Source organism: Macaca fascicularis, chromosome 5, assembly GCF_037993035.2.
Source record: "Macaca fascicularis isolate 582-1 chromosome 5, T2T-MFA8v1.1".
In the NCBI taxonomy this organism is placed as follows: Eukaryota; Metazoa; Chordata; class Mammalia; order Primates; family Cercopithecidae; genus Macaca; species Macaca fascicularis.
In genome coordinates this window covers 69,368,628-69,394,916 of record NC_088379.1, presented here as the reverse complement: position 1 = coordinate 69,394,916, position 26,289 = coordinate 69,368,628, and the positions used below count along the sequence as shown (strand labels likewise).

The window sequence follows — 26,289 nt, the reverse complement described above, 5'->3', positions numbered from 1 at the left end:
TATTATTGAAGTTTTTCACTTTTGCATAAATTCCATGGTATATTTATTTCCATTTAGTTAAATGAGTCCAAGATTTTTGTTTGTAATTTTCTATTAGATTGTTTGCTCCTTCAAATAATTTGTATAGCCTCTTTACTATTTCTGTATTTAAATCTTTATTGATAATATATATTGTTAATACATTCCCAAACTTTTGACTTGTTATTTATCCTTTTTTATGATGTACTTAATAACAAATATCTTAATTTTAATGGAGTCTAAATTTTCAGACTTTTTCTGTGTCTAACTACTTTTTAATCTTAAAAAAAAATGTATTTGCATAACTAGTAAAGCTTTTCCTCAATATTTTAAAGGTTTTCAAATTTTGTCTTCCAAATCTAACCTCAAAATTCATTAGTAATTTGTTTCTTAATGTTATAATCCAAGTTTTATATATTTTTTTCACATGAATAACAAATGGATCCAGCACCATTTACTTAATACTCAATCATTTCCTGCTAATATGCAATGTCAGCTTTGTATATACAGGGTTGCCATATAAATGGTGATCTGATTGTTGTTTTTTATATATTACAATTAATGAATTGCCCATTCCAGTACCATTACTAATGGAATTTTACTGCTACAGCTTTATAAAGAGCCATGACTTTAAGGAGGAGAAATAAACCCTTCTTCATTGTTCTGTAGGTTTAGCCTTTATATGTTTGACTGCTTACTCTTTTTCACTAATTTTAGAAATTATGCTATCAAGTTTCCTGTAAAAAGTAGAGAAAATTGATTATCCTTATAAATTGAAGAAAACATTTTAATTAAATTTAATAATTTTTGTGATTCATATTTTTCTCTGAATTATCTTCAGATTGTTAGACCCTATATTGCTTTTCTTTTATATTTTGCTTGTTAGAAATTATATCTTAATTTTAAAAAGAAATGGTGATACAAAACATTGTAACTTTATTCTTTCTGAATCGATATTAATGATATGTTTCTCAATACTATTTTATTTTTATTTCACAAGGGTTTTTCTAAATTTTATAGAAATTATTCATATTTATTTTTGAGACAAAGTCTCACTTTGTCATTCAGGTTGGAGTGCAGTGGAATGATTTTGGCTCACTGTAGTTTTGACCTCCCTGGATTAGGTGATCCTCCCACCTCGACCTCCCAAGTAACTGGGACTGTAGGCACTCACTACCACCACATCTGGCTAATTTTTGTAGTTTTGTGAAGGTGAGGTTTCATCATGTTTCCCAGATTGGTCTCAAACTCCTGAGCTCAAATGATCCACTCACTTCAACCTCCCAATATTCTGAGATTACATGCATGAGTCACTATGCATGCATGTAATTAAAAATGTGTCAAATTTTAATAGACAAATAATAATTATGTGTATATATATAATTATAAAAAGGATTAAAGGTAATTGTTGGTGAGGACTCAGTTTGAATATTTTCAATTGACAATTCTTTCAATTGAACAATCTTGATTTCAATTTGGTTGAAGTGATTGGCAAACACATCTGTTGAGTTATTACTTTTTAGATGCACTATATTTTAGTTCAGAATATTTCACTGATTGTTACAGTTGCAAACTCATAAAATGTTTGTCGTGTAAATTCTTTTACCTTTTTTGTAAAGAATTTATTTTACTAAATGAATCATTTATTTCAAAAAGACTTAAATATTTGGATATACTCTACAATATGTGGATTTCTACTAATTTCAATATTTAGATGAAACATGGTATGGTTTGGTTCTGTTTCCCAACACAAATCTCATGTTGAATTGTAACCCCCAATGTTGGAGGTAGAGTCAAATGGGAGGTGATTGGATGATGGGTACAGATTTTCCCCGGCTCTTCTCATAATAGTGAGTAAGTTCTCACAATATCTTGTTGTTTAAAAGTTTGTGGCATCTCTTCATCATGCTCTTCCTCCTTCTTTGGCCATGTAAGACATGTCTTCTTCCCCTTCATCTTCTGTCATGGTTATAAGCTTCCTGAGGCCTCCTGAGGCCATGCTTCCTGTACAGCCTGCAGAACTGTGAGCCAATTAACCCTCTTTTCTTTATAAATTACCCAGTCTCAGGTAGTCCTTTATAGCAATGTGAGAATGAACTAATAGGAAAAATTGGTACCAGGAGTGGGGAATTGCTATGAAGATACTTGAAAATGTGGACGTAACTTTGGAACTGGTCAACAGGCAGAGGTTGGAAAATTGTGGATGACTCAGAAGAAGACAGGAAGATGAAGGAAAGTTTGGAACTTCCTAGAGACTTGTTGAATTGCTTTGACGAAAATGCTGATAGTAATAAAGACAATGAGGTCCAGTCTGAGGTGGTCTGCGATGGAGAAGAACTTATTGGGAACTGAAGCACAGGTCACTTTTGTTACTCTTTAGCAAAGAGGTTGGAAGCCTAGAAATCTGTGGAACTTTGAACTTGAGAGAGATGATTTATGGTATCTGGTGGAAGAAATTTCTAAGCAACAAAGCATTCAAGATGTTATCTGACTGCTTCTAAAAGCATTTGCTCATATGCATGAGCAAAGAGATTATTTGAAACTGGAAGCTATATTTAAAAGGGAAAAGGAGCATGAAAGTTTGGAAAATTTGGAGTCTGGCTATGTGGTAGAAAAGAAAAACACATTTCCAGTGAAAGAATTCAAGCCAGCTACAGAAATTTGCACAGGACAAGTCAAACGTTAATAGCCAAGTCAATGGGGAAAATGTGTTGAAGTTATTTCAGAAACCTTTTTGGTAGACCCTCTGATCACAGGCCTAGGAAAGAATGGTTTCATGGGCAGGGGGGCCAAGGCCTCTCTCCTGTGTGCAACCTTGGGATTCTTCTCTCTGCATCCCAACTTCTCCAGCTCCAGCTATAGCTACAAGGGCCCCAGGTACATCTCAGGCTGTTGCTGCAGAGGGTGCAAGACCCCATAAGCCTTGGCAGCTTCCACATTGTGTTAAGCATGCGGGTGTGCAGAGGACAACAGTTGAGACTTCAGAGCCTCTGCCTAGATTCCAGAGGATATATGGAAAGAAATGAATGTCCTGTTAGAAGTCTAATGCAGGGGTAGAGCCCTTATGGAGAAACTCTACTAAGGCAATGCAGAGGGGAAATGTGGGGTTGGAGCCCTCACACAGAGTCCCCACTGAGACACTGCCTGGAAGAGTTCTGAGAGGAAAGCCACTGTCCTCTGGACCCCAGAATAATAGATCCACCAACAATTTGCACCATGAGCCTAGAAAAGTCACAGTCACTAAACATAAGCCTGTGAAAGTAGCCATGGTGACTATATCCTGTAGAGCCACAGAGGCAGGGCTACCCAAGGCCTTGGTAGCCCACTCTTTGCATCATTGTTGCCTAGATATGAGACATAGAGTCAAAGGATATTATTTTGAAGCTTTAAGATTTAATGACTGCCTTGTTGTGTTTCAGACTTGTGTGGGGCTTTCAACTCCTTTGTTTGGGCTGATTCCTCCCTTTTGGAAAGAGAGTATGTATTCAATGCCTGTACTCCCATTGTATGTCAGAAGTAACCAACTTGTCTTTGATGATACAGTCTCATGGGTGGAAAGGACCAGCCTTGTCTCAAATGAGACTTTTATTGGGGTCTTTTGAGTTAATATTGAAATGAATTAAGACTTTTCCGGACTGTTGAGAAGGGATGATTGCTATTTTGAAATGTGAGAATGACATAGGATTTGGGAGGGTCCAGGGATGGAATAGTGTGGTTTGACAATGTGTCCTCACCCAAATCTCATATTGAATTTTAATCTCCAATGTTTGAGGTAAAGCTAGGTGCAAGGTGATTGGATCATGGCAATCACCAAGAACAGCAAAGTGTTTCCCGTTACAGTTCTTGTAATAGTGAGTGAGTTCTCATGAGATCTGGTTGTTTACAAGAGTGTGGCACCTTTCCCCTCACCCTATTCCTCCTTCTCCAGTCATGTAAGATGTGCCTGCTTCCCATTTACCTTCTGTCATAATTGTAAGTTTTCTAAGGCTTCTCCAGCCATGGTTTCTGTACAGACTGTGAAACTTTGAGTAAATTAAACCTCTTTTCTCTGTAAATTAACTGGTCTCAGGTAGTTATTTACACTAATGTAAGAATGGACTATTACAACACATAAGTCTCTTCATATTTTATGTAATATTATTTTTCTCTACAAAATAAACCTTTATTGTGATAGTTTTGTACCATTTTCAGCTTCAGAATTTGGACTCTGAATACCCTCATGTTCGAAGTTGCCCCCGTAACTCATGGTTCCATGCGGAATTCTGCTAGATTCCCTTCCCACCAAAACTAGCCTTCTGCCTGGAAAAAGCTGAAGTATTCACATTCTTAGCCAAACTAAGAACCAGAAAAACATCCAAGACAAAGAAAATGAAAGTGATTACTTCAACTTTGAGAGTTTCTCCTCTCTTTGCAAATATATTCATTTGATTTCTCCTCATTTCTTCTATAAAAGTCTGATGTCTTTGAAGACAAGATACCTACATTGTAAATTACTTTTCTGATTATTCTAAGTGTAAGAGTTAGTCTGACACAAAATACACTATACTACCCCAAAGAAGAAATCTCAAATATGATTTTTAAAAAATAAACTAAATAGACTTTGCGAACAGAGCAGCTGCTGCAGCAGGGCCTATGGAGGACACCCAGTACATCCTGCTCAATGAAATCGGCATGTCTAGCATGGAATGCCTTGAGGCCTTCTGCCTCCTGTCACCCACAGAGCACCTCCTCTATTCTCACCACTTTACCCATGCTGCCTGGTACAGAGGCCTAGACGTGCTGCCGTAGACCTTCCTCAAGGCCCCCTTCACCTATTCTCTGCTTAGTCACCTCTTCTGCTCCCAGGACCCCAACCAGCTATGCCAACATGCCCTGGCCAAGGGCCTTACCGAAGAGGAGTATCAGGAGAAGCTGGAATGGGTGATCCTAGGGCATGAGACTGCTCAGGGGCTTCTGGAAGACCTGCGGGGAGCTTATGTTCTCTTTGGAGTCAAGGCTTCAACACCTCGGGCTGGAGAAGGAGAGAATCACCACCTATTTCTCTGGGAATTGTACCATGGAAGATGCAAAACTGGCCTGAGACTTTCTAGACTCACAGAACCTCAGATCCTACAACACCTGGCTCTTCAAAGAGGTGGACAGAGAAGGGAAGCCCCACTATGAGGTGTGTCTGGCTTCTCAGCACAGAGCCTTCCCTGCACTCCGAGGTGACCTTCAGGCTCAAGAGCTACGAATTCTGGGGAAGTCCTTTCCAGGTGACCCCGGGGGACTATGTGCTCATCCCCCAGGAGGTGGTGGAGCAGCTGGAGAAAGCCAAAGCCTACGCAGCCAACAGCCACCAGGGGCAGATGCTGGCCCATTATAAATAGTGCTTCACCCAGGGCTCCATCAAGGCCCACAAGAGGGGGTTCTGCTTCTGGAACCAGCACAAAATCCCCATCGTGGAGAGTTACATCGAGTTCATCGAGAGCTACCGAGTTCATCGAGAGCTACCGTGACCCCTTTGGTTACCGAGGAGAATTTGAATACTTTGTAGTCGTGGTGAACAAGGCCATGAATGCCAAGTTTGAGTGGCTGGTGGCAAGCGCAGAGCAGCTGCTGAAGGAGCTTTCCTGACCCCAAGTCTTTGAGAAGGACAAGTTCCTCACCTCCAATTTCACCTCCCTGGATGTCCTCACCTTTGCTGGCTCTGGCATCCCTGCCTGCATTAACATCCCCAACTACCATGACCTGAGGCAGATGGAAGGTTTTAAGAACGTATCGCTTGTGAACGTCCTGGCTATGGTCTACACCACGCAGCAGTCTAAGCTCACCCTCCTTGAAGAGGATGACGAGGACTTGTACATCCTCTGGAAGGGGCCCTCCTTTTATATGCAGGTGGGCCTGCATGAGTTGCTGGGCCATGACAGTGGCAAGCTCTACGTGCAGGATGAAAAAGGAGCATTCAACTTTGACCAGCAGACATTGATCAACCCAGAGACTGGTGAGCAGATTCAGAGTTGGTATCTGAGCAAGGAGACCTGGGACAGCAAGTTCAGCACCATTGCCTCCAGCTACAAAGAGTGCTGAGCTGAGAGCGTGGGTCTCTTCCTCTGTCTCCACCTGCAAATGCTGGAGATCTTTGGCTTCCAGGGGGCTGATGCGTAGGACGTGATCTATGTGAACTGGCTCCACATGGTTCGTTCCGGGTGGGCTACTCCCGCTGGGGTTCCACACACCTAAGGCCTCCAACTGGCAACAAGCCCATATGCAGGCCTGGTTTGTGATCCTGACAGTCTTGCTGGAAGCTAGCGAGGTACTCATTACCATCACTCCTATCACAGGCTCCGATGGGCACCTGGATGCCAGGGTCCGCCTCCACTGCAGCAAGATCCGGTCTGTGGGCAAGCCTGCCTAAGAGCGCTTCCTGCAGAGACTTCAGGTGCTCAAGTCCACAGGGTTATGTGGCCGGAGGGTGGGCCCTGCACGAGGGGAATGCGGCCCCCCAAGTGCTTCCTCACCCTCAGGCACAGGGTGCTGCTGCCTAAGGAATCTCAGAACTCATCGTTCATATCCAGAACCTAAAAGAACTCAATCAAATTTACAAGGAAAAACAAACAACCCCATCAAAAATTAGGCAAGGGATATGAACAGACACTTCTCAAAAGAAGACATTCATACAGCCAACAGACACATGAAAAAATGCTCATCATCATTCGCCATCAGAGAAATGCAAATTAAAACCACAATGAGATACCATCTCACACCAGTTAGAATGGCAATCATTAAAAAAATCAGAAAACAACAGGTGCTGGAGAGGATATGGAGAAATAGGAATACTTTTACACTGTTGGTGGGACTGTAAACTAGTTCAACCATTGTGGAAAACAGTGGGGCGATTCCTCAAGGATCTAAAACTAGAAATACCATTTGACCCAGACATTCCATTACTGGGGATATATCCAAAGGATTATAAATGATGCTGCTATAAAGACACATGCACATGTATGTTTATTGTGGAACTATTCACAATAGCAAAGACTTGGAATCAACCCAAATGTCCATCAGTGACAGACTGGATTAAGAAAATGTGGCACATATACACCATAGAATACTATGCAGCCATAAAAAAGATGAGTTCATGTCCTTTGTAGGGGCATGGATGCAGCTGGAAACCATCATTCTCAGCAAACTGTCACAAGAACAGATAACCAAATACCACATGTTCTCACTCATAAGTGGGAATTGAACAATGAGATCACTTGGACACAGGAAGGGGATCTTCAGACACTGGGTCCTATTGTGGGGAGTGAGGGGGAGGGATAGCATTAGGAGATATACCTAATGTAAATGATGAGTTAATTGAGTGCAGCACATCAACATGGCACATGTATACATAGGTAACAAACCTGCAGATTGTGCACATGTACCCTAGAACTTAAAGTATAATAAATAAATAAAAAAAAGAAAGAAAGAAACTCATCGTTCAACCCGACACTTGCCTTAAAGGCTGAGACGTGCAGCTTCTGGAATATGAGGCCTCAGCTGCTGGCCACATCCTACCCTTCTCCGAGCGTTTTCCAGAGGATGGACCTGAGTTGGAGGAGGTCCTCACACAGCTGGGCACAACGGATGTCCAATTCTGGAAGAGCCCCATTGAGACCACATCTGGCCATGCTTGAGGAAGATGTGTGTGGCCTCTCCCCCAACTCCATCAAACCAAGGCTTAAGGTGATCCTCCATTTGCTGGTATATTTAGGGGCTAGGGGAGGGGGAGGAGCAGGAGTTTGGACCTTGGTACTACCTTAGCTGAGGGTGGTGACACTAACCCCTTCCATTTGTCAACACTTTCCAGCTTGCCAAGTGGTTCCCCTCTGTGATCTCATTTCATCTGAACTGCCATATGTGGAGTGAGCAAGACAGGGCTCACCAGCCTGCCTACCAGATGAGGAAATGGGAGTTCTGAGAAGTCACTGGTCTAGATCTTGCAGGTGGCTCGTGACAGCTAGGGTTCAAAATGTTCTCACCAAATCCAATGCTCCTCACGTATTAATTTTTCAAACAGACAAATAAATATTGGAGACAACCATCAAATAAATAAATAAATAAGCTAAATAATTTTGACTGATTTATTCCATTTACATTCATGACATTTCTCATATATCAACATCATATATATGGATTGATTTCACTAATTTTATATTTTGTTTACCCATTCTATTATTAACAGCTTTCTTGATATATTTGTACCCTGTTCTTTGGATATTTTAAAAAAATATTTTATTTGGCAGAGCATGGTGGCTCGCGCCTGTAATCCCAGCAATTTGGGAGGCCGAGACGGGTGGATCACGAGGTCAGGAGATCGAGATCATCCTGGCTAACATGGTGAAACCTCGTCTTTACTACTAAAAAAAAAAATTAAAAAATTAGCCAGACATGTTGGCAGGGGCCTGTAGTCTCAGCTGCTCAGGAGGCTGAGGCAGGAGAATGGCGTGAACCCGAGAGGCAGAGCTTTCAGTGAGCTGAGATCGTGCCACTGCATTCCAGCCTGGGAGATGGAGCGAGACTCCGTCTCCAAAAAAAAAAAAAAAAAGAATGAAAAAAAAAATTATTTTTCCTTAGTCCACATTACATCATATATAGATGTATTTTTCTATTTTTTGGTAGTTAATTCTAAACTTTTAGCACTTGTATTCAATATGAAGTGTCCATTATCCGGTATATTTTTCTTCAGTTCTGAAACAATATAATAGACCTGCAGAAATTATCTAAATTTTCAAACATTTACTGTTTCCTTGGATCATTTCTTCTCAGATTTATTAGGTTATTTTTTCTCATTTCTTGAATAAATCCTTTAGTTTTCTGCAGGGGCACCCTGCTTGATCTAACCCTTTAGGTTTTATACTGGATATATTGTTTATATTAGAAACATTTTACCTTATTCTTCTTAAACGAATTATGTTGTGGTCGCAATTAAAATTAAGTTATTTAGGCTGGGAACAGTGGCGGACGCCTGTAATCCCTGCACTTTGGAAGGCCAAGGTGGGGGAATCACAAGGTCAGGAGTTCGACACCATCCTGGCTAATATGTGAAACCCTGTCTCTACTAAAAATACAAAAACTAGCCAGGCATGGTGGTGGGCACCTGTAGTCCCAGATACTCGGGAGGCTGAAGCAGGAGAGTCTCTTGAACCTGGGAAACAGAATTTGCAGTGAGCTGAGATCACACCACTGCACTCCAGCCTGAGCAAGAGAGCAAGACTGTCTCAAAAAATAAATAAATAAATAAATAAATAATAAATAAGTTGTATGAAGATACCACTTTGCTGTTCCTGCTTCCATTATTTCTATTAAGCTATAAATTGACCATCTATTTTCATTTTTCTCAAAGTAATTTTTGCCTTTTTCAGTTTTTTGAGACAGGGTCTCACTCTGTCACCCTGACTGGATTGCAGTGGCACGATCTTGGCTCACCACAACCTCTGCCTCCCAGGCTTAAGCAATTCTGCTGCCTCAGCCTTCTGAGTGACTGGGATTATAAGCATGTGTCACTACCACCTGGCTAACTTTTGTATTTTTAGTAGAGATGGGGTTTCACCATGTTGACCAGGCTGGTCTTGAACTCCTGACTTAAATGATCCACCCTTCTCGGCCTCTGAAAGTGCTGGGATTACAGGCGTGAGCCAGTGTGCCCAGCCCCAATTTTTGTCTGTTCTTTCTCCTCTTTGTCCTTTTTTTCCTTTCAGGATGCTTTAAAGATATCCTGTTTACCTTTGGTTTTTGAAGTTGCTCTAAATATATCTCTAAATCTATCTGGCTGCAAATTTCATCTTATCATTCTTGGGAATCACTGAGTTAATAGAATATAATAATTGATTTTGTTCAATCATGTGTAAGACAACCATTTTCTCCTTCAAATATTCATCTTTACGGGTTAACTTTCTTTGGATATAATGACCATTTTTAATATATAATTATAGTTTAGGTTCATTTGAGCAAATTTTAGAATATAAGAAGTTCAACCATCTTTTTTTTTTTTTTTTTTTTTTTTGAGACGGAGTTTCACTGTTGTTGCTCAAGCTATAGTGCAATGGTGCAGTCTCGGCTCATTGCAACCTCCATCTCTTGGGTTCAAGCAATTCTCCTGCCTCAGCTTCCCAAGTAGCTGGGATTACACATGCACACCACCATGCCCAGCTAATTATTTGTACTTTATAGTAGAAATGGGGTTTCACCATGTTAGCCAGACTGGTCTCAAACTCCTGATCTCAGGTGATCTGCCCACCTCAGCCTCTCAAAGTACTGGGATTACAAGCATGAGCCACCATGCCTGGCCTCAACCATCACTTTTAACCACAATTCCAAAAATCGATTACTGCTAACATTTCAGTGTACACAATTGTCTATTTTATTTATGGCATTTTAATACAAAAATATTTTAGGCTATATATAAAAATATATTTTAGGCTATATATTGACTAATATATTTGCAAATATATGTGATTTTACAATAAAACTGTAGTGATTCCATAGTATTACATGTAAAAATCTATTTAATCAAGTATCTTTTACATCCTTAAATCATTTCCAGCTCCCTGCGTTAATACTTTATTATTAAGATGTGATAATGATTACAAGAGGCAAAAAATTCTTGCCCTTGTAGAGCTTACAATCTATTTGGAGAAAACCAAAACTAAATAACATAAAATAGTAAATATTTAATATTTTGTAATATCATAAATGCTAGGGATAAAACTTGTAAGTAAGACAGTAGATACAGATTATCAAGGTTTGTTGTGTAAAGTATTAATTAGAGTATCTAGGAAAGGTTTTCGTGAGAAGATGTTTTCATGAGGACCTGAATCAGACACCACTCATGTGAATACCTGGAGGAAAACCATGCCAGAAAGAGAACCGCATGTATAAAATTCCAAAGTGCAGCATGCCATGGAGAAGAAGCTCGAGTGCTGGTATGATGTAGGAATGAGGAGAGCATTTGGGACTGGCATCAAATGACTGCAAAGGGTCACCTTATACTGAAATACAGAAGTCCTAGTAAGGATTTACCTTTTACTGTGAAGGAAATGACAAGTCTTTGGGTGATTTTGAAAAGAGTGGCATGACCTGAATTAATAATATAATGTTGGCTTCTCTATTGAAGACAGACTGAAGAGTGTACAAACATAGAAATAGTGAGATCAGTTAGGAAGTTGCTTCTATGTTCTAGGCAAAACATGATCAATTTATACTGGAAAGTAGTACTGGGGGTTGTGTGATATGGTGAAACTCCTGAGCAAAAGTAAACAGGAATTGCTGACAGTCTGGGTTTGAATAACTCAGACTAGGAAAAGAGAATGTTAAGAATGAGAAAGGAAATATCAAGAGATCATATTCATATGTAAGTGTTATTCATATTTCTACTTAATTATAAATATCTGAACATGAAGTGCTGTGTCAAAAGATATATACATTTAAAGTATTTTTCTATTGTCAAATAACTTTCCAGTATACATTCTACTAAATTATGCATTCCTGAGCAGCATATGTAACTATTTTACTTCAAACTCTTGAATACTAGTATTGCTCTTTTTCAATTGCTGTAAATTTTATGACTAAAAGTACATCTGAACATTGATTTAATATGCTCTTTAATTAGAATAAATCAGTTGGGTTTTAAGCAAACTTAATTAAAAATACTTGAGTAAAATACCACACAGTTTGATTTCTCCCTGCTCTCTATATTAATCTTTATTATAACTTGCTGCCCATGTTTTTCATTTGTCATTTCCTGCCTACAGGACATTTAAATTCTCTTACAAGTTTTGGGAATTCTCTTTTCTTTTACTTGAACATTGGAATCTGAAAGGATAATATTCTCTGTATTTCCATTGTTTGGCAGACAGGAATTTGTAGCCTACATTTTTTGAAATGGTTTCTCTTGCCAATAACTCGGTTTTTGATTGAGTGACTCAGATGGAAAGAGAGAATAAGTTGTATTTGCAACATGTATTGAACATGGTATATATAAGCATGGGTAAGGACACTTGACTAAGTGCTTTAAATAACGAATTTCTACAGATACGCTGAATGTGGTCCTATTTAAAAGCTACTTTTCCAGCCTTTAGCAATTCTCTTCCACCCTTCATATTTATAAAATAAACCCATTCTTTGCTTCCTTCAGCCTGAGTTGCTAATATACAAGAACTCTGACTGGTAATAACTGCAGTCTCTTTTAAGCTCAGAATAATTTGTGCACATTATGTTGCTTAGTACTTTAATAGAGTGAGAATATCATTATTTGCCTTTCTTTGTGGTCCAGGATATATAGTGCTCCTGCTCCCAAATATCACCAGGTGTCTGAAAGTGAGCTAATTGCAACGTTGGCATTATCAGTACTGCACAGAGCCCTCTTCAGCATTGCGCATAAACACTATCCTATAAACCCCAGCAAACCTTTGTTCTTTGCAGTTAGCCCCTCGTTTGCTGATCCTGCTCATTGCCTCCTTACAAAATATTTTCCTAGTTTCTCTAATAAATCTACTTTTCTATAACTAAAACTGTCTTGGTAAATTATTTTACCTCCGCACCACCAGCCCAGAGAGTTGTCACTCTCCCATGACAAAAAATGCACAGGAAATTTAAAGTAACTAATAACCCTTCACATATTTTATTTAAAGATTACTCCTCAAGATTTTTATCCTTGTCATTTGCACTCTTTCTGTCAGAAAAATAGTTAAGGAATATCAAAATCAAGTCTTGTGTGGGAGGTTATTTTATTTAGATTATTTTGGGTTATTCCACATATTCTCAATGACAATTTCCTCAGTTTTAATTTCTTATTGTAAGGTATATGGTATATGTACATGAAAAATTTGCATAGAAATTAAATGTTGTGATTCATGTGGATCAGAGTATCTCATTGTTTCCACAAAATATTTTTTCCATTATAAAATTTTATATCTTGTATTGGTAAGTACTATTTCAATTCCAAGTGACTAAAACCAACTTAAACTGGGTGAGACCTAAACAAGCAAGCAAGCAAGCAAACAAACAAACAAACCACCAAACAACCTGAGGGGTCAGGGTAATTTATGGTTGAGATGTCCTGTAAATGAGAGTTGAGCAGGAAGCTTCTGGATAAGGAAATTTGCAGCTGAGCATCTAACATCCAAAATTAAGGCTGAAGAATGTTTGAGTTTTGGGTTTTCCTATTCACTTGGGATCTCCCCTCCTTGCTGAAGGCCTTTTCACTCTCATTTCTTGCTACACACAAGCTTTCTATATCTGATGGAGAATTGGTCTACCAAAAGCTGGCAATATTTAGAGGTCTAGCCACTTTGAGAAGCATACAAATCAATTATCCCTTGGCTTTCAAAGTCAAGAATCCTGAAGAAAGAATAAGCTCTGCTAATATTCAGGAAATATCACATGCATATAAAATATTTTTAAAGTTTTGATGTTATCTATAACTTAGTAAATCCAGAAATTATTATTATAATGCAATTACTGTTAAATTGTTGTGTCTCTAACACTATAGTGTAACATTCATGCTATGTATTTTAGGGAGGGCCTGAGTGTGAATTTTCCAATAGATTAGTAAAAAAGAAAATTTCATGAAATACTGCTCATTTTTTAAAATCCTATAAATGCTTAATATAGTGTCTAGCACAGAGAAAATTCTCAGTAAAATGTAGAAAATTCTGAATAATTAATTTTGCTAAATGTCAACAATTCAACAAAAAATTGATTTTAATAATACTGAATATAACCTGGTTAGACCTCATTCAAGCTTCAGCTGATTATACATCCACTTGTATTGTATTCCTAAAAAGTTTTATCCAAAGTTTTGCTTTTTCTGTCTGCATTCCCTAGAATTAAACTTCTCTGTTCTCAGACTCTGAAGGCTGGGATTAAGACTAAACTTATTTCATTGAAAGCAGGTGTATTCAACTAATTGGTTGGATCAGAGATGTCGATGAAAAGAGTAAAACTCTGTAAAATATTTGAAGAGATTTACTCTGAGACAAATATGAGTGGCCATTGCCCATAACACAGTCCTCAGGAGATCTTGAGAACATGTGCCCAAAGTGGTCCAGGTACAGCTTGGTTTTATATATTTTAGGGAGGCATGAGACATCAGTGAAATACATTTGAGAAATACATTGGTTTGGTTCAGAAAGGCACGACAACTAAAAGCAAGGGCTTCCAGGTTATTGGTAAATTTAAACATTTTCTGGTTGACAATTGGTTGAGTTTATCAGAAGACCTGAGATTAATGGAAAGGAATGTTCAGATTAAGATAAAAGTTTGTGGACACTTAGTTTTATTGTGCAGGGGAATCTCTCAGATAGCAGACTTCAGAGAGAGAGAGAGAGAGAGAGAGCATGTTGTAAATGTTTTTTCATCTGACCTAAAAGGGTGTCTAGTTCTTAGTTGATTATCTCCTGGGTCTAGAAAGAAAGGAACATAAACAAATGGGGAAGGGGATTCTCTATAGAATGTGAATTTTTCCCACAAGAGACTTTACAGGGCAATTTCAAGGTATGGCAAGTCCGTTCTACCTATGAAAGTGTAAAATAAAAAGCAAGTTAGTTATTTCCTAGATAAATGGGGTAAAGGAATTGAGGAAATATAGCCATTGCAAATGGGAGAAATTGGCCAAAACAAAGCATCTAGAGGCCCCATGCCAAGTCCAAAATCTAATATGGCAATCATTAAACCTTAAGGTCCCAAAATAATCTCTTTTGACTCCATGTCTTACATCCAGACCACATGGATGAAATAGGTAGGTTCACACAGCCTTGGAAAGTTCTGTCCCTGTGGCTTTGTTGGGTACAACTCTCCTCCCAGCTGCTTTCATGGCTAGCACTGAGTGTCTGCAGCATTTCCAGGTGCATGGTGCAAACTGTTGGTGAATCTGTCATTCTGGGGTCTGGAGAATGGGTCCCTCTTCTCACAGCTCCACTAGTCATTGACCCAGTGGGGACTCTGTATGGGCGCTCTGACCTCACATTTCCCTTCTGCACTGCCCTAGCAGAAATTCTCTGTGAGGGCTCCACACCTGCAACAAACTTCTGCCTGGACATCCAGGAATTTCCGTGCATGCTCTGAAATCTAGGTGTAGGATCCCAAATCTCTATTTTTGGCTTCTGTGCACCTGCTTACTCAACATCATGTGTAATCTGCAAAGGCTTGGGGCTTGCACCCTCTGAAGCAATGGCTGGAGCAGCTGGGATGCAGGGCTCTCAGTCCCTAGGCTGCACACAGCAAGAGAGCTTTGGGCCTGGCCCAAGATCATTTTTTTCATACCAGGACTTCAGGACTGTGATGGGAGGGGCTTCCATGAAAGTCTCTGACATGCCCTGGTGACATTTTTCCCATTGTCTTGGTGATTAACATTTGGCTACTTTTTCCTTATGCAAATTTCTACTGCAGGTTTAAACTTCTCTTCAGAGAATTGGTTTTTGTTTTCTAATGCATTGTCAGATTACAAGCTCTCCAAACTTTTATTCTCTTCTTCTTGTTGAATGCTTTGCTGCTTAGAAATTTCTTCTGCCAGATATACTAAATCATCTCTCTCAAGTTCAAAGTTCCACAGATCTCTAGGGCAGAGGGGCAGGGACAAAATGTCACCAGTCTCTTTACTAAAACATAGCAAGTGTCACCTTTGCAATACTTCCCAACAAGTTTCTCATCTCCATCTAAGACCACCTGTGCCTGTACTTCATTGTCCACATCACTATTAGCGTTTTGGTCAAAGCCATTCAACGAGTCTCTAAGAAGTTATAAACTTTGCCACATTTTCTTATCTTCTTCTGAGCCCTCTAAACTGGTTCCAAGCTCTGCCTGTTACACAGTTCCATAGTCACTTCCACATCTTTATAGCAGCACCTCACTCTTTGCAGTACCAATTTACTCTTTTAGTCCAATCTCACACTACTATAAAGAACTACTTGAGACTGGAGTAGTTTATAAAGAAAGGAGGTTTAATTAATTTACGGTCCTGCAGGGCTGGAGAGGCCTCCAGAAACTTACAATTATGGCTGAAAGTCAAAACTGACACATCCTTCTTCACATGGCAGCAGGAAGGAGAAGTGCCAAGCAAATGGGAAAAGCCCCCTGTAAAACTGTCAGATTTCATGAGAACTTAATATCACCAGAACAGCCTGAGGGTAATGGCCCCTATGATTCAATTACCTCCCACTACATTCCCCCATGACACATGGGGACAATGGGAACTACAATTCAAGTAGATATTTGGGTGGGGAAACAGCTAAACCATATCACTATTACATTGTTTTTCTACTATGTCATTTTGACTGATCTAACAAATAATATAGATATAATAGCCAAAGATGCTATAACATTTTCTATCTTTTAGAATGATTTACAAAAGTCACTATTTTTTACCTACTATCTAATTTTTTTTTTTTTTTTACCCCTTGAAACCAAATTTCTAAAAATATTGTCACACACTTTCCTTATTTCTTCACCACCAATTATTTCTCATATCTACTCTAATTAGACTTTCATGGATACCACTGCAAACTTGAAACTTCTTGTCAAGATTGCAAGCACATTCTATATTGCTAAATCCAATACAAAACTTTTAGCACTGAAATTTTTGATGCTTACTGAAATTATCAGGAGCATCACTTCATTCTTCTGCATAAATTCTCTTTACATGATTTCTGAAATATCATTCTACTTTGTTTTTTTCCTATTTCATGGATCACTTCCACCCAGCTTCTTCTGTAGGTCCTTTTCTAAATTTTCATGATTTAGACCTAAATATTAGAAATGGCTAGAGCTTGAGAAGAGATCTTTTCTTACTTTATTTTATACTCAGCATTCTGTGAATTTTTGGAGTCCCATGGATATAAATATTATTAACATCCTGAGGATTTCAACCTTTTTACCTTCAAACTGTACTCTTGCTTGAAACTCAGGTTTATGTGTCAAACTGCACACATGACATTTTCATTTAGAAGCTATTTCAGACTTAATAAATCCAAAACAGATGTTATGCTCTCTGTAAACTCTACTCATGCAGTCTGCCACTATGATTGATAAAAACTGCATTAACTAGTTCCTGTGGTATGCACATGTATACACAAAAACACAATTCCATCACTCCTTCACTGCCATGTGGAGATTAAAAGATCAGTCTCCATATAGAAGTCAGATTTTTCAAAAACAAAGTCAAACTATATCAACAGTCCTTTTGAAGCACTGTGATGGCCTCTTATCTTATTCAAAGCATATTTAAAAATCTTTATAGTGGTCTACAAAACTTGATGTGATCTTCTCTACACCACTGTATGGTCCTCTGCCTTCATCTCAACCTTTATTCCTATTGCTTATTCTCTTCCAGTAAAAATTGGTATTGACCATACTATTTTCTCTATATAACCCCCTCCTTACACCTCTGCAAATGCTTGCTCTCACACTTCTTTCTGTTTTTTGCTCTAATATGACTTTGTCATAGAGGCTCAGCCTGATCATCCTCAATAAAATAATCCATTGCACCTAAAATGATTTAGTTCTCATACCAGACATCACAAAACTACAAAGCATATAAGCTTTATTGTTTTACTTTTTGCCCCAGCTGAATGTGAGGCCCAGGATGGCAATAACTTTATTTGTTCTTAATATTGATATATTCTTGCACTAGAAATATCAACTAACACACAACAGATGTTCAAGAAATATTGTTAAAATGATGGATGATTGGATAGGCAAAGGGATAGATGAAGAAATAGGTGAATGGTATATTGCGCTATCAGAGATAGAAATCCTTCAACCTGCTCCACAGATAAAACACCAAGGAGGAAGTAAAACTTTTAGAAATACTTGGGGGATTTGAAATATAAGATATTATGCCAATTCCTAGATAAAGTTCCAAAATAAGGCAAGATTCCAGAAATAAATTGGTTTGCATTTATGAAGGTAGATATTAACTTCATAGGATAACAAGTGATGAAGCAGGAGGAAAAATTATTTTAAGCATAAAAGTAGCATAGAAATAGTAAAGAGAGCTGATGGATCTGAGGTGCATTAGGAGGAGGAGTAGTTATAAGGGAAATTCCACTGAAAATTGCATGAATTAACTGTGAAAGAGAGAGTGGGGAAAAGGAGGTAATGAATTTCTCAGAGAATCACATCAGGGGTTGATAGTAATAAATATAGCTGAGACACTTTGCCTTCAAGCTTTGACACAATAAAAACATATTTTCCAGGATATAAGACAAAATGACTGGCAAAGCCTTTTCGTTTTTAATCTCTTCCTGTCAAATTGCAAAATGTTGATGAGACGCCTGGCTAATGAGAATAATTTCAATTAGCTTGATATAAACCCCCAATTCTAATTGATTTTATGAAACTACAAGATTAAAAATATAATACTACCAATGGCCACATGGAGTGGCCACTGTGAAGACACTGGCTACAGTAGGGGAGATGTGGCCAGGGTTGTGTGCTCCTTGGGCCTGCAGGAGCCGGGAACAGGTGGGAGCCTTGGCCCCTACTGAGTTGGCAACGTGGGGATCCCACATTCCTGTGTGCGGTTGCGGCTGGCCAGCCTCTGCTCCAAACACAGTCATCTTTGTGCTCTCAGAGGCTTAGGAAAGCTCCCTGCCACTGTGGGCTTGGAAATGCTTGCTTCTGCTTCTCCTTACTCCCAGTGCCCACTCTCATTTCAGAGCAAAGTTGTGGCCAAGTCCAGGCACTGTTGAGACCCAGCCAGGTACGCACATATTTGGGGTGGTGCTGACACACCAGCCCCTGCTGCCTTGGCCCCCTCTGGACTTCAGGTGCCAATAAACATAGGAGGCAGACTGAGGAGGAGTTGAGAGTGTCTTGGAATGGGCTTGCAGAGACCCCTCGACATGAATAGCCTGGATGTTGTGGATGACTTATTGATGGCCGCAGGAGAAAAACTGGATCCTGGGCAGAAAGAGACAGGTCCCCTAGGAAGCCCCACTTTCAAGTCAGGGATGGCCTAAAGTCTGGGATCAAGGTTGTCATTTCCAGATGAAGTCTGACCTGGAGTGAGAACTTACATAGCTTCTTCCCAGTCCACCTATTGCCACCAATGGCCCAATCACCATGTAGTTTCTCTCTTGTGAGCCCATAAATACCCCAGACTCAGCCAACCTCAAACAGATATAAGGACTACCAGCTGCATAAAGGAGCTATACACTGCAGGTCTCCTCTAGGCTTAGAGTGGGACATATGGACAATCTGCCTGTGGAAAGGAGCTACCCACTGCAATTCTCCTCTCCAGACACTCATCTGGCCACTCGTTGGGATGACCTGCCTGCAGGAAGGAGCCACCCACTATGGGTCTCTTGAGAGCTGTTCTGTCACTCAATGAAGCTCCTCTCCACTTTGCTCAGCCTCCAGTTGTTCATGTACCTCATTCTTCCTGGATATGGGACATGAACTCTGGACCTGCCGACTGGTGGGACTAAAAGAGTTGTAACACAAATAGGGCTGAAACATGTCCCCCTGCCTGCCATGTTGTGGGTGATGAGGAGAGAAGAGATGCAGCCCTTTTGGGAGCCCAGACCTAGGGACTCCCTGAGCCAGGGCTGTGACACCCTCTTTGGGGCTCTGTGGTCCCTGGTATCTCCAAACTTCTGAACACAATCATGTTCCCCTCATCCAGAACTGGGTGCCTGCAGCAGAAGCCATGTGCAGTACATCTGGTTCAGCTGTAACCTTGCATGGAGCCAGCATCTGTGCTGGCACCCTGAGCTGCCTGCCCTGCCAAACAGCCAGCATGCTATGTGTAGTAGCCAATCCCTGTGTTTGCTTGCTCATACTCTCCTTGCTGCCCCACACCTAGCTTGCCCTTGGTAAGTGTGGGATCTGAGCTGCAAGCCAAGTGCAGCCTGTCAGGCCAAATGGGTAGAATGAGCCCAGCAGGAGCAAGCAAAACTTAGGCAGAAGGTGCCACTGGCCACAGAGGTTTTCAGTTGGCAAAGAGACACCCCAAGGATCCCATGACACTACTATTTAAATTGATCACATGACAACTAATATTTTTTCTCTTATATTTAAACCTCTCTTCTGACAGTTTGCTTAAGTTAATAACATTACTTTTAATACCATGGAAATATTTGACTTTTTTCCATTTGTCTCCTTTCTGAATCACAATGATTTCTGTAATGGATTTAAAATGAGTCATATTCATAAGTGAATCAATTATTTTAAGAGATATTTAAGAGAAATTACGTTTAGAAATTAGTTACAGAATCTTCTACAGATTTGAATAGGGGCTATTTTATTATATTATCTCAAATATATATATTTTTAAAGAGTATGCAGGAGTTCAGAAGATAAATAGCCAGAAATGAGTGTGTCCTTACAAATATTTTTCTACCCAAAGGAAATTACTAGGTAGTTTTATCTGGCAAAAGAGTTAGATAGACTAGTTTACCCACATACACAGAAAAGTTTTTTGGACAAGTAAACAGTACTATAATTTTCATCAAATATTTTTTCAACATTGCTAAATATATGAGATACTACTACTCTCCCCATTTTAGAAACAGTATTTTCTCAATTATACTAACAGCAAAGGTGTTATAATCATACTATATAGTGGCTTTCAACACAATAACCATTCTTTAGTGATAATAACCCTGTCACCTTGAACTGAACAAGATTTTGTCCAGAACTGTTTGATTTCATAACAGCAGAGATAGATGGAAAAATTCAATGAATGTTATCTGACTAAATAAATGAACTTCTCATTTTCAGATCTATACAAAAATCCCAACTCATATCAGATAAAAATTAAAATTGTGTGCAGAGGGCAAAAGGGCTTTTGATTCATTTTATTTTTATTGATTAATAGATTTCTCATTTTTGCCAGGAGATTGCTTCAAAATTGTAATCTTTGTGAGTAATTAATTGGATAGTCTTATTGTTTCCCTAACCAAAATGAACAAATGACACCTACATTTAGGTGGGATAAATAGGCTTCTCTTATCATCTTGCTAACATTTTTCCACTATTTTTATTTCAATTAACATGCAAATGAAAGTAGCTTCCCTAGTATTACAAAACAGATTTTGGAACAAAAGAGAGAGATTTTTAGCGACTTTCTGGTGTGCATGAGAAACAATTAATTTTTACAGCTTAGAGAAAATAAAGGCAATATTATGCATTTCCTTGTTTAGTACAAAGACCCACTAGCAGTTTAAATAAAATTAGTTTACATTAGATTTTTACAAGTGTTATAAGATAAATTGCCTGTTGTCTTTTACTAAGCAAAGCAATATATAGCATTTTCATTTAAAATATTTTCCTAAAATATATTGATGTTCTTTTAGAATATACAAAATAAAATTCCTGAGTTAATTTTAAAAAACATATTGTCTAAAATTACCGAGGAGGCTCTATAGAAAATTACTTATCTATGGCCGGGCGCAGTGGCTCAAGCCTGTAATCCCAGCACTTTGGGAGGCCGAGACGGGCGGATCACAAGGTCAGGAGATTGAGACCATCCTGGCTAACATGGTGAAACCCTGTCTCTACTAAAAATACAAAAAACTAGCCGGGCAAGGTGGCGGGCGCCTGTAGTCCCACCTACTCAGGAGGCTGAGGCAGGAGAATGGCGTAAACCCGGGAGGCGGAGCTTGCAGTGAGCTGAGATCCGTCCACTGCACTCCAGCCTGGGCAACAGAGTGAGACTCCGTCTCAAAAAAAAAAAAAAAAAACAAAAAAAGAAAATTACTTATCTATTACCTAGTCATTTCCAGTAGCTAATACATTTCCATTAAAACCTATTTTGAGCATGTGTATATGTTTGTTTTACTGCAAATGCCTTTTAGTTTCTTATACATATATAATATAATTTATTCTATATTGTAATTTTTAGTTTTTTTGGTTACTTAGCTAGAAACGTTGAAAACCATCTGTTAAAATCCAGGTGAGCATTTATTTATTTATTTATTTATTTATTTATTTTAATTTCCAACTTTTAAGTTCAGGGGTACATGTGCAGGATGTGCAGGTTTGTTATACAGGTAAATGTGTTTCACAGTGGCTTGCTGAACAGATCATGTCATCATCTAGGTATTAAGCCCAGTGACCATTAGCTATTCTTGCTGATGATCTTCCTACCCCCAACCCTCCCCTTCTACAGGCCCCAGTATGTGTTGTTCCCCACCATGTGGCCATGTGTTCTCATTATTCAGCTCACACTTACAAGTGAGAATATACAGTGTTTTGTTTCCTGTTCTTGTGTTAGTTTGCTGAGGATAATGGCTTCCAACTCCATCCATGTCCCTACAAAAGACATGATTTCACCTTTTTATGGATACATAGTATTCCATGGTATATATGTACCATATTTTCTTTATACCGTCTATCACTGATGGGCATTTAGGTTGATTCCATGTCTTTGCACTGTGAATAGTGCTAAAATGAACATACATGTTAATATGACTTTATAATAGAATGATTTATGTTCCTTTGGGTTTATACCCAGTGATGAAATTGCTGGATCGAATGGTATTTCTGTCTCTAAGTCTTTGAGGAATCACCACACTGTCTTGCACAATGGTTGAATTAATTTACACTCTCACTAACAGTATAAAAACATTCCTTTTTCTCCACAACATCGCCAGCATAAGTTATTTTTTGGCTTCTTAATAATGGCTATTCTGACCGGTATAAGATGGTATCTCATTGTGGTTTTTATTTACATTTTTCTAATGATCAGTGACATTGAGCTTTTCTTCATATGTTTGTTGGACACACATATATTTTCTATTGAGAAGTTCCTGTTCATACTGTTGCACACTTTTTAATGAGGTTGTTTCATTCTTATATATGTGTTAAAGTTTCTTATAGATGCTGGATTTTAGACCTTTGTCAGATGCATAGATTTCAAAAATTGTTCCCTATTCTGTAGGTTATCTATTTGCTCTGCTGATAGTTTATTTTGCTGTGCAGAAGAAACTACAGAAATTAAGTTAGACAATCTAATTTAATTAGACCTAATTTGTCAATGTTTGCTTTTGTTGCAATTGCTTTGGGAATCCTTGTCATGAGATCTTTGCCCTGGCCTATGTAATGAATGGTATTGCCTAGGTTTTCTTCTAGGGTTTTATAGTTTTGGGTTTTACATTTAAGTCATTAATCCATCTTGAGTTGATTTTTGCATATTGTATAAGTAAGAGGCCCAGTTTCAATTTTCTGCATATGGCTAGCCACTTCTCCCCACAACATTTATTGAATAGGGAATCCTTTCCCCATTGCTTGTTTTTGTCAGGTTTATCAGACACCAGATGGTTGTAGATGTGCAGTCTTATTTATTGGCTCTCTATACTTTTCCACTGGTCTATGTGTCTGTTTTGTACCAGTGCCATACTGTAAATGTGATTCATCACATAAACAGAACTAAAGACAAAAATCATGTGATTATCTCAATAGCTGCATAACAGGCCTTTGAAGGAATTCAACAGCCCTTCATGTTAAAAACTCAATAAACTAGGTATTGAAGGGACATAACTCGAAATAATAAGAGCCATATCTGACAAAAACACAACCAATATTGAACTGAATGAGCAATAGCTGGGATCATTCCCCCTGAAAAAACAGCACCAGACATGATGCTTTTTCTCACCACTCCTATTCAACATAGTAGTAGGAGTTCTGGCCGGGGTAATCGGCAAGAGAAAGAAAGAAAGGATATTGAAATAGGAAGAGAGGAAGTCAAAATATTTTTGTTTGTAGACAACATGATCCTATATCTAGAAACCCAATCGTCTTGGTACAAAAGCTTCTTAAGCTGATAAGCAACTTCAGTTAACTCTCGGAATACAAAATCAATGTGCAAAAATTGCTAGCATTCCTATACACCCACAACATGCAAGCCAAGAGCCAAATCACAAATGAATTTCCATCACAATTATTACAAAAAGAATAAAATACTTCAGAGTACAGCTAACAAGCCAAGTGAAAGACCTCTTCAAGGATAAATACGAGCCGCTGCTCAAAAAACTCTGAGAAGACATAAACAAATGGAAAAACATTTTATACTTGTGGATAGGAAGAATCAATATCGTGAAAATGTCCATACTGCCAAAAGAAATTTATAAATTCCATGTTATTCCCATTAAGCCACCACTGACAGTCTTATAGAATTAAAAACAGTATTTTAAAATTCACGTAAAGCTAAAAATTAGCTTGAATAGACAAGGCGATCCTAAGCAAAAATAACAAACTTGGAGACATCACTCCACCCAACCGCAAACTATACCACAGGGCTAGAGGTGAGTATTTACTTGGAAACATTAATTTTCTTTCTATTTTTGAATTAGTGACATTAAAATATATTTATAATAAATATTTCTAGTAATTAATTGCAACAGTTAGAATTAATATTGCAACAGTTAAAACTAAAAAATTGATGGTGCTTGACATTCTTAATGAACCAAACGACCGGGCGCCATGTACAGGCTCAGGTCTGGAATCCTAGCAATTTGGAGGCTGAGGCAGGTGGATTGCCTGAGTTTGGGAGTTCGAGAGCAGCCTGGGCAACATGGTGAAACCCCGTCTCTACTCAAACACAAAAAATTGGCCGGGCATGGCAGCATGTACCTGTGGTTGCAGTTGCTCGGGAGGCTGAGGCAAGAGAATTGCTAGAACCTGGAAGGCAGAAGTTGCAGTGAGCTGAGATCGCACCACTGCACTCCAGCCTGGGTGGCACAGCAAGACTCTGTCTCTAAAAAAAAAAAGAATGAAACATAAGTTTTCTATATTTAAAATTCTCCAGGTTACATGAGATTCATGCAGTGATATGTGCAGAAATTATAATACACCTTTGGGCCATATTTAGAAAGAAGAAGGTGTCAAAGAATGAAAATTTATTTGCACCAGAACTAATTACAATAGACTCTTCTGTTAAAGGATCAGAAGCGATTATGGCTATAAATACAGTAGTAGATGTTCTATGATCAGAGATCTAGATGAATAATTGAGGTATTGGGTCCCCCGATTTATTTCACTTCCGATCCACATTACCAAATAATAGGCCTCATATAAATGCATTTCAAAAGCATGCGAAAGTGATTGAATGAAAGCTTTCAGATTTATTTCTTCATACAATTATATGAAATACAATTCTGAAATCATTGTATCTCATACTTTTCATTTTTTTAATTGTTGTAGACAAAATGGAATATATATTGAATACATCTGTAATTGTTGGAAATACAATTATATTCACAAATAATTTGTATTATTTGTTAAAAACAAAAGCAAAAACAAAACCTATCTCTCATTAATACATTGAAGTTTAAATGTAGAGCCAATGTACCATAAAAGTTGTCATCTATTCCTGGTAAACTAACGCAAAAACATAAAAGTAGATAATGAAAAAAAATGGTGCCCCATATTGAATAGTCTCTGGAGGAAATATTAAGACTGTGGGTACGTACTCTTGGATTAATATTCTCAAATTATTAATAAACAAAAAAGGATTAACCATTACTTGATGAAGAAACATATTTAATTTCCCATTTAGACAAGCAAACAAGAATAAAAATTCAGAAATAGAAATAAATTTTTAGGAGCTGAACTAACTTTTGGGAATGCCTTTAAACTGTAAAAAAATTTTAATTTTATTTTGCTTGCTTATTATTGACACTTTTGATTGATTTATATGATTGATTTATATTCAGCAGGTTTATTATGGTAGAGAATAACAGACATTATGGCTGTTAGGAAATGCTAGAAGTTAGATAGATGGCAGTATAATTAATCGTGGTGATCAAAACCAAACCGAAACAAAAACAAAAACTGTGAGATAAGGCTTCAGCCTAAAGTTAAAGTAACAAATAGGGAAAAGATAGCAAGAGCCAAAAAGACTGCCAGAACCATACGAAGGTCAGGGTTCTGAACAAGGCTATAATTTAAAGAAAAACTGAAATGTAAACCAGAAAAGTGAGACAAGACTCAGTGCATGTATCAGAACTAAATGGCAGGCCTCTGACTTCCCTGAGTCACCGCTAAGACATTCGATACCCGGTCTGCTACAGAGAGGCTAAAGCCATCTATAAACCAAAATCACACCACAAAACCAGAACGGAGTTCCTAACATACTCCTTGCCTGATCGAAGTTGTTTAAGGGACTTGGAATGTGTGAGCCAACTTCAACTTTTCCTGTTTTCCTTAAATCGAACAAATAACTCACAAAATAGTCATTTAGTTTGGATTAAATCAGCATTCGGAGTTCCCCACCAGTATCCAAGTGTGATCTGTTAAGATTTTGAG

At 38.4% G+C, this 26,289-nt stretch overlaps 1 long non-coding RNA gene and 1 pseudogene across 2 annotated transcripts in view; both read left to right on the top strand.

The window, feature by feature from the left end:
• LOC135970936 (uncharacterized) overlaps positions 1–26,289 on the top strand; it is a 71,604-nt gene that overhangs the window by 22,249 nt on the left and 23,066 nt on the right. The gene's annotated exons all lie outside the window — the stretch shown is intronic.
• On the top strand, positions 4,550–7,795 carry LOC102140909 (dipeptidyl peptidase 3-like; annotated as a pseudogene).